The sequence below is a fragment of the Toxorhynchites rutilus genome, chromosome 3 (genome assembly GCF_029784135.1).
Source record: "Toxorhynchites rutilus septentrionalis strain SRP chromosome 3, ASM2978413v1, whole genome shotgun sequence".
Classification (NCBI taxonomy): domain Eukaryota; kingdom Metazoa; phylum Arthropoda; class Insecta; order Diptera; family Culicidae; genus Toxorhynchites; species Toxorhynchites rutilus.
In genome coordinates, this window is record NC_073746.1 from 9,136,856 (window position 1) to 9,145,014 (window position 8,159).

Genomic DNA, 8,159 nt, shown 5'->3' on the forward strand with positions numbered 1-8,159 from the left:
AAAATGGTTAATTTTCATTAGATAAACAATTAAATGGCTGTAAAATGTTGGGTGTCATAAGGCGTAAAATGTATTTGCAATGCCGATTTCTCCAAGGGGGGAAATCGGCATGGCAAATACATGAAAGTCGGGGGTATTTTTTGTTCCGACTGTAATGTGTTTCCCTAACACACACTTCAAATCCATAGAGCGTGGAGATATTGGCATTGCCAATACATGCAAGTCGGGGGTATTTTCGTTCCGACTGAAATGTGTTCGCCTAGCACAGACTGCATGTTTCCCTAATATGGTCTTCTAAACATAGAAACATGGGAAAATCAAGTTTAAATCCTCATTCGTTGCATGGACACCAACTGGACAACACCGTTGCTGGACGAGCTGGACGACGAGGGATCGAGTGCCTTTCTCAAGGCAAGAGGGTGGAGGAGTAGTGCTGGAGTAGAGTAAAGTTTTCCAAGGGCCTTTCACAAGGCTAGAGACGAATGAACTGAAAAAGTTGAAAGTCTCTATAATACAATACCTTACCTTACCTTTAAATCCTCTATAGCATAAAAAGTAGAAGTTGAAGTTGTTGATTCGTGCAAGCCGGAGGAACTTCTACATGTTTTTTTTTCTGCACTCCGAGAAGTGTTTTCCTAACTCGGATTACAAAAGCGGGTACGAATACAACGCTTTGGTTCGGTTGTACAAGATTATATTGAAGAATATGCCTTCATATCTTCTGCTCACTGAATTTCTACGCATACCATTTGATGATTAGGCAAAATGTTGATAATCATTTGCTGCGATAACGCCTATTGATTAATCAATATGCGTTCGACGTACATGTCAAAATCGAAACTAAGTGCCTGAAGTTCATCTAATCAAGCAAATTCGCGGTTCGAGAAGTACGTACATTTGAGAGATGCAAACTTCAGACAGAAATGTAAAATAAAATAATCGTTTGATAATTCTTCCGTTCACATATTTTGTCCCAGGCATCATACCAAACGTAAAAGGACTGTCATTAAATTTACTGGTAACGAAGAACATATCATAATGCATAAAATGACATTACATGGCATTTGTTCAATCTTTTTACTCGCAAAGTAAATATATTGAATTCAATTGAATTCGGAAATTTCATTCAATCAATATTTTTTATCAATACAAACGAATGATTGCTAAGCTAAGTCAACTTTGCGGTTATATCATAGATATAACCCACCCCTTTATTGTTTCAGCAACGATAACATCTTTCCGGATTCTTCTCGATGTGTTCCAAATTTCAGATCAATCGGTCAACAGGAAGGGGGTCAAATTTATAATAATGCGGGTCAGCAATTATAACTGAGCGAATTTCCGAGCGGCGCTCGCTTATATACCGATTGGTGATTTGAATAACCTGTTTTGAAAGCAATTTTAAGGCTATAGAAACAAGTTTTTGGATCATAAAGTAACAAGTATATAACGCGTACACATTTTATCTTTCGAATAAAGTGTTTATAATACCATTGCGTTCCGTTGTTTAGGAGCTATTAACGCTCAAAATCGCGTTCTCCGGCGTAACGCTTTCGTTTTCGAAACTTTGAATTTACACCCCACTATACAAATGAAAGACGTAATCCTACGTCAAAAATTTATATCTTAATACAACAACGAATTCTGTGACCTCATAAACATAAAGTTTGGTGTTCTTGCATCATTCGCGTTTCTTGTATTGTATCTATGAACATCACTTCCTCCTTCAATTCGATCACACAAATATTGAGGCAGCATACCGTTTAAAATTTTAAAGATGAACACCATTGTCAAGTAATAAAGTAGTTCGCTTCACAGATAGCCACTGTAACGCGTCCAACATCAAACTAGAGGAAGTGTATCTACTACATCTTAAAATCAAACGCATTTCCTTATTTTGCAAACGCTGCAATCTCGTTAATTGTGTATTGTTTGCAAGGAATAGTATCGACGAGCAAAAATCTATATGCGGTGAAATCTAATGTCTCACCGACGGTGAGTCACCGTCTATTTCGAAATTAACGTCATTACTGGCTGGAGTTTGCTGCAGAAATGAGCATGTATTTTGTTTTGCCAACATTTAACTTAAACTGCTTAAATTGCCATTGCCATTGAGCCAGAGAATGCAAATCTTCGTCTATGTGCTCCGCGGTTTCTTTTATATCCTTAGCTGCGATGAACAGGACAGTATCATCCGCGAACAAATTAATGTTACAGTATCGTAAAACTCGTCGTAGCTGACCCAGCATACTTCGTCCCGCCCAAAATTTATTTTTCGTTATCACATTCACGTTTTCTTACTAAGCGCACGTTCAATCGCAGAACTGGTCATCGATTGATCTTCTAACCTACCCTTTAAAATTACCTTTTGCTATAAAATTCCTAGTACTTCTACTAAAACTCGTCATTATAATATTATGATTAGGGGATTATTTTCATACACAATTCTCGTTCAAGATTTTCCAACCACTTGCAAATAACATGTTTCTCCCTTACAAGGAATAAATGTTTGATACAGAAAATATGATAGAATAAAGACAGCCCTAAATCGGACAATTCCTTCCTCGAGTTTTGCTCTTATCAACACTTTCGGCGATCCTTTTATATATATATATATATATATATATATAGATAGAAGAAGCTCTAGGAGTGAGTTTTATCACATTAAAATCAATTTCCACTTTCGAACAAAGATCAATTTCGTTAGCGCAAACATCAAATGGACTAACAACGCTTGTCACTATCAAATTGTAGAACATATGGGAATTGAATTCTTGCAAATTTTCCCATTTTCTTCAGAGCTATCCGAAAACTTTCAATTGTCATATTTGATTGGAATATGTTTGACTGAAATATGTGTTTTAATTTTTTGGAACTCCCCTCAATTCCAGAGTTATCGTACCCAAAAACCCTCACATCCCCAATTTGATTCCGTTTGCGTGATTGATTCTCCAGTAATGCAGCGAACGAAACCACCATATAAACGTGTATTGTCCCCTACAACCTCAATACACCGAAATTGGTTCCATTTGCTTGATTAGTTCTTCAGTTATGCAGGAACTTATGCTTCATCTGTATGGCAGCCACCCCCCCCCTCTTCCCTTAGAGGTGGGTCTTCTTCTTCTTATATGGCACTAACGTTCCTAGAGGAACTCCGCCGTCTCAACGTAGTATTACTTGCGTCATTTTCATTACGCCTTGAATGCATTCTGAGTGGCAAGCTCTAGAATACGCGTGACCACAGTGCAAGTCAGAGGAAATTTCTTTGAAGAAAAAATTTCCCCGACCAGAACGGGATTCGAACCCGAACCCCCGGCATGTTAGGTTTGACGCTAACCATTCGGCCACGGGAGCACATTAGAGATGGGTCTCTAACTATTATAAGAACCTTCCCCGACCCGAAAAATTCCTACATACCAATTTTCATGCCGATCGGTTCAGTAGTTTTCAAGTCCATAAGAATCAGACAGACAGAAAGACATAATAATCAGAAAGACAGAAAGACAGAAAGACAGAAAGAAATAATAATCAGAAAGACAGAAAGACAGAAAGACAGAAAGACAGAAAGACAGAAAGACAGAAAGACAGAAAGACAGAAAGACAGAAAGACAGAAAGACAGAAAGACAGAAAGACAGAAAGACAGAAAGAGAGAAGGACAGAAAGACAGAAAGACAGAAAGACAGAAAGACAGAAAGACACAAAGACAGAAAGACAGAAAGACAGAAAGACAGAAAGACAGAAAGACAGAAAGACAGAAAGACAGAAAGACAGAAAGACAGAAAGACAGAAAGACAGAAAGACAGAAAGACAGAAAGACAGAAAGACAGAAAGACAGAAAGACAGAAAGAGAGAAGGACAGAAAGACAGAAAGACAGAAAGACAGAAAGACAGAAAGACAGAAAGACAGAAAGACAGAAAGACAGAAAGACAGAAAGACAGAAAGACAGAAAGACAGAAAGACAGAAAGACAGAAAGACAGAAAGACAGAAAGACAGAAAGACAGAAAGACAGAAAGACAGAAAGACAGAAAGACAGAAAGACAGAAAGACAGAAAGACAGAAAGACAGAAAGACAGAAAGACAGAAAGACAGAAAGACAGAAAGACAGAAAGACAGAAAGACAGAAAGACAGAAAGAGAGAAGGACAGAAAGACAGAAAGACAGAAAGACAGAAAGACAGAAAGACAGAAAGACAGAAAGACAGAAAGACAGAAAGACAGAAAGACAGAAAGACAGAAAGACAGAAAGAGAGAAGGACAGAAAGACAGAAAGACAGAAAGACAGAAAGACAGAAAGACAGAAAGACAGAAAGACAGAAAGACAGAAAGACAGAAAGACAGAAAGACAGAAAGACAGAAAGACAGAAAGACAGAAAGACAGAAAGACAGAAAGACAGAAAGACAGAAAGACAGAAAGACAGAAAGACAGAAAGACAGAAAGACAGAAAGACAGAAAGACAGAAAGACAGAAAGACAGAAAGACAGAAAGACAGAAAGAGAGAAGGACAGAAAGACAGAAAGACAGAAAGACAGAAAGACAGAAAGAGAGAAGGACAGAAAGACAGAAAGACAGAAAGACAGAAAGACAGAAAGACAGAAAGACAGAAAGACAGAAAGACAGAAAGACAGAAAGACAGAAAGACAGAAAGACAGAAAGACAGAAAGACAGAAAGACAGAAAGACAGAAAGACAGAAAGACAGAAAGACAGAAAGACAGAAAGACAGAAAGACAGAAAGACAGAAAGACAGAAAGACAGAAAGACAGAAAGACAGAAAGACAGAAAGACAGAAAGACAGAAAGACAGAAAGACAGAAAGACAGAAAGACAGAAAGACAGAAAGACAGAAAGACAGAAAGACAGAAAGACAGAAAGACAGAAAGACAGAAAGACAGAAAGACAGAAAGACAGAAAGACAGAAAGACAGAAAGACAGAAAGACAGAAAGACAGAAAGACAGAAAGACAGAAAGACAGAAAGACAGAAAGACAGAAAGATAGAAAGACAGAAAGACAGAAAGACAGAAAGACAAAAGGCAGAAAGACAGAAAGACAGAAAGACAGAAAGACAGAAAGACAGAAAGGCAGAAAGACAGAAAGACAGAAAGACAGAAAGACAGAAAGACAGAAAGACAGAAAGACAGAAAGACAGAAAGACAGAAAGACAGAAAGACAGAAAGACAGAAAGACAGAAAAACAGAAAGACAGAAAGACAGAAAGACAGAAAGACAGAAAGACAGAAAGACAGAAAGACAGAAAGACAGAAAGACAGAAAGACAGAAAGACAGAAAGACAGAAAGACAGAAAGACAGAAAGACAGAAAGACAGAAAGACAGAAAGACAGAAAGACAGAAAGACAGAAAGACAGAAAGACAGAAAGACAGAAAGACAGAAAGACAGAAAGACAGAAAGACAGAAAGACAGAAAGACAGAAAGACAGAAAGACAGAAAGACAGAAAGACAGAAAGACAGAAAGACAGAAAGACAGAAAGACAGAAAGACAGAAAGACAGAAAGACAGAAAGACAGAAAGACAGAAAGACAGAAAGACAGAAAGACAGAAAGACAGAAAGACAGAAAGACAGAAAGACAGAAAGACAGAAAGACAGAAAGACAGAAAGACAGAAAGACAGAAAGACAGAAAGACAGAAAGACAGAAAGACAGAAAGACAGAAAGACAGAAAGACAGAAAGACAGAAAGACAGAAAGACAGAAAGACAGAAAGACAGAAAGACAGAAAGACAGAAAGACAGAAAGACAGAAAGACAGAAAGACAGAAAGACAGAAAGACAGAAAGACAGAAAGACAGAAAGACAGAAAGACAGAAAGACAGAAAGACAGAAAGACAGAAAGACAGAAAGACAGAAAGACAGAAAGACAGAAAGACAGAAAGACAGAAAGACAGAAAGACAGAAAGACAGAAAGACAGAAAGACAGAAAGACAGAAAGACAGAAAGACAGAAAGACAGAAAGACAGAAAGACAGAAAGACAGAAAGACAGAAAGACAGAAAGACAGAAAGACAGAAAGACAGAAAGACAGAAAGACAGAAAGACAGAAAGACAGAAAGACAGAAAGACAGAAAGACAGAAAGACAGAAAGACAGAAAGACAGAAAGACAGAAAGACAGAAAGACAGAAAGACAGAAAGACAGAAAGACAGAAAGACAGAAAGACAGAAAGACAGAAAGACAGAAAGACAGAAAGACAGAAAGACAGAAAGACAGAGAAGGACAGAAAGACAGAAAGACAGAAAGACAGAAAGACAGAAAGACAGAAAGACAGAAAGACAGAAAGACAGAAAGACAGAAAGACAGAAAGACAGAAAGACAGAAAGACAGAAAGACAGAAAGACAGAAAGACAGAAAGACAGAAAGACAGAAAGACAGAAAGACAGAAAGACAGAAAGACAGAAAGACAGAAAGACAGAAAGACAGAAAGACAGAAAGACAGAAAGACAGAAAGACAGAAAGACAGAAAGACAGAAAGACAGAAAGACAGAAAGACAGAAAGACAGAAAGACAGAAAGAGAGAAGGACAGAAAGACAGAAAGACAGAAAGACAGAAAGACAGAAAGACAGAAAGACAGAAAGACAGAAAGACAGAAAGACAGAAAGACAGAAAGACAGAAAGACAGAAAGACAGAAAGACAGAAAGACAGAAAGACAGAAAGACAGAAAGACAGAAAGACAGAAAGACAGAAAGACAGAAAGACAGAAAGACAGAAAGACAGAAAGACAGAAAGACAGAAAGACAGAAAGACAGAAAGACAGAAAGACAGAAAGACAGAAAGACAGAAAGACAGAAAGACAGAAAGACAGAAAGACAGAAAGACAGAAAGACAGAAAGACAGAAAGACAGAAAGACAGAAAGACAGAAAGACAGAAAGACAGAAAGACAGAAAGACAGAAAGACAGAAAGACAGAAAGACAGAAAGACAGAAAGACAGAAAGACAGAAAGACAGAAAGACAGAAAGACAGAAAGACAGAAAGACAGAAAGACAGAAAGACAGAAAGACAGAAAGACAGAAAGACAGAAAGACAGAAAGACAGAAAGACAGAAAGACAGAAAGACAGAAGACAGAAAGACAGAAAGACAGAAAGACAGAAAGACAGAAAGACAGAAAGACAGAAAGACAGAAAGACAGAAAGACAGAAAGACAGAAAGACAGAAAGACAGAAAGACAGAAAGACAGAAAGACAGAAAGACAGAAAGACAGAAAGACAGAAAGACAGAAAGACAGAAAGACAGAAAGACAGAAAGACAGAAAGACAGAAAGACAGAAAGACAGAAAGACAGAAAGACAGAAAGACAGAAAGACAGAAAGACAGAAAGACAGAAAGACAGAAAGACAGAAAGACAGAAAGACAGAAAGACAGAAAGACAGAAAGACAGAAAGACAGAAAGACAGAAAGACAGAAAGACAGAAAGACAGAAAGACAGAAAGACAGAAGACAGAAAGACAGAAAGACAGAAAGACAGAAAGACAGAAAGACAGAAAGACAGAAAGACAGAAAGACAGAAAGACAGAAAGACAGAAAGACAGAAAGACAGAAAGAGCAGAAAGGACAGAAAGACAGAAAGACAGAAAGACAGAAAGACAGAAAGACAGAAAGACAGAAAGACAGAAAGACAGAAAGACAGAAAGACAGAAAGAGAGAAGGACAGAAAGACAGAAAGACAGAAAGACAGAAAGACAGAAAGACAGAAAGACAGAAAGACAGAAAGACAGAAAGACAGAAAGACAGAAGGACAGAAAGACAGAAAGACAGAAAGACAGAAAGACAGAAAGACAGAAAGAGAGAAGGACAGAAAGACAGAAAGACAGAAAGACAGAAAGAGAGAAGGACAGAAAGACAGAAAGACAGAAAGACAGAAAGACAGAAAGACAGAAAGACAGAAAGACAGAAAGACAGAAAGACAGAAAGACAGAAAGACAGAAAGACAGAAAGACAGAAAGACAGAAAGACAGAAAGACAGAAAGACAGAAAGACAGAAAGACAGAAAGACAGAAAGACAGAAAGACAGAAAGACAGAAAGACAGAAAGACAGAAAGACAGAAAGACAGAAAGACAGAAAGACAGAAAGACAGAAAGACAGAAAGACAGAAAGACAGAAAGACAGAAAGACAGAAAGACAGAAAGACAGAAAGACAGAAAGACAGAA